This window comes from Sinocyclocheilus rhinocerous, unplaced genomic scaffold (genome assembly GCF_001515625.1).
Source record: "Sinocyclocheilus rhinocerous isolate Xijiao unplaced genomic scaffold, SAMN03320098_v1.1 scaffold1115, whole genome shotgun sequence".
NCBI classification, from domain to species: domain Eukaryota; kingdom Metazoa; phylum Chordata; class Actinopteri; order Cypriniformes; family Cyprinidae; genus Sinocyclocheilus; species Sinocyclocheilus rhinocerous.
Window position 1 is genome coordinate 1,154,841 of NW_015658514.1, and position 865 is coordinate 1,155,705.

Below are 865 nucleotides of genomic sequence, written 5' to 3' on the forward strand. Positions count from 1 at the left end.
AACGTTTCGTCCCTGAGGTCGTTTTGCCTGACGAAGACCTTAGGATCGAAACGTTGTGATTTTATACATTTTTGAGAGCAGTAGTGGCAATGTGCCGATTTTTGTTTATTGACTGTGAAGGGTTTCATATGATCGAGCACCTGCCCAAAGTTTTTGGATGTGCGCACATTACACTCTCTTAGTATTAAAAATAAAACTTCAGTTCAGACTGAATGCTAACTTTGTATTTAAACTTGATCTCTCTTTTTCCATACAAACTGTGAATTTCACTTCATTATTAAAAAATTCAAACAACTGGATTCCATTAATTGGGATTATACATATACATTGTAACATGATTTTTCGAAGTTGCAAAAAAATAAATACAAATTAATTAAATAAGTAATTATATGTATATTTATGTCTCACTTTATGGGATTTATGATGTCTGTTGTAAATGTTTTAAAATGATGTTTTCTCTCTCTATTTAGCTGGCTGCTAATCACAAAGATGTCTGAAGATGGGATGCTGATGTGATCATTGTCCTTCAGTTATTGCACTGTACAAAATTTAAACCCACTAATATTGAAAACTTGTTTTAATTGCTGCCGTACATTTTAAGTAAAATCAAAGTGATGCCAAAGCCACAGACACTTTAAATGATTTAACTGATGAAAACAAATCAATTTGAAACTTTAAAAACTCGTATAATCAAGTACAATTGACAGAAATTATTGTGACAAGATAAATATTTGGAAACAAAGGTGCTGTTTTAATAATGGAAAAAATGATAGTGGGGTTTTTAGTTACTTTTATAACATCTCATTTATGTGTCAAACCTTAAATCATTGGTGTCCAATCCTGCTACTGGAGAGCCACTGTATTG

At 31.6% G+C, this 865-nt stretch overlaps 1 protein-coding gene across 4 annotated transcripts in view; it reads left to right on the top strand.

The window, feature by feature from the left end:
* LOC107722379 (lymphocyte-specific protein 1-like) overlaps positions 1-865 on the top strand; it is an 18,392-nt gene extending 17,527 nt beyond the window's left edge. For all 4 annotated transcript variants that reach the window (XM_016530721.1, XM_016530723.1, XM_016530724.1 and 1 more), the window contains one exon: positions 471-865. The gene's annotated coding sequence lies outside the window, so the exon portion shown is untranslated. The remainder of the gene's footprint in view (positions 1-470) is intronic.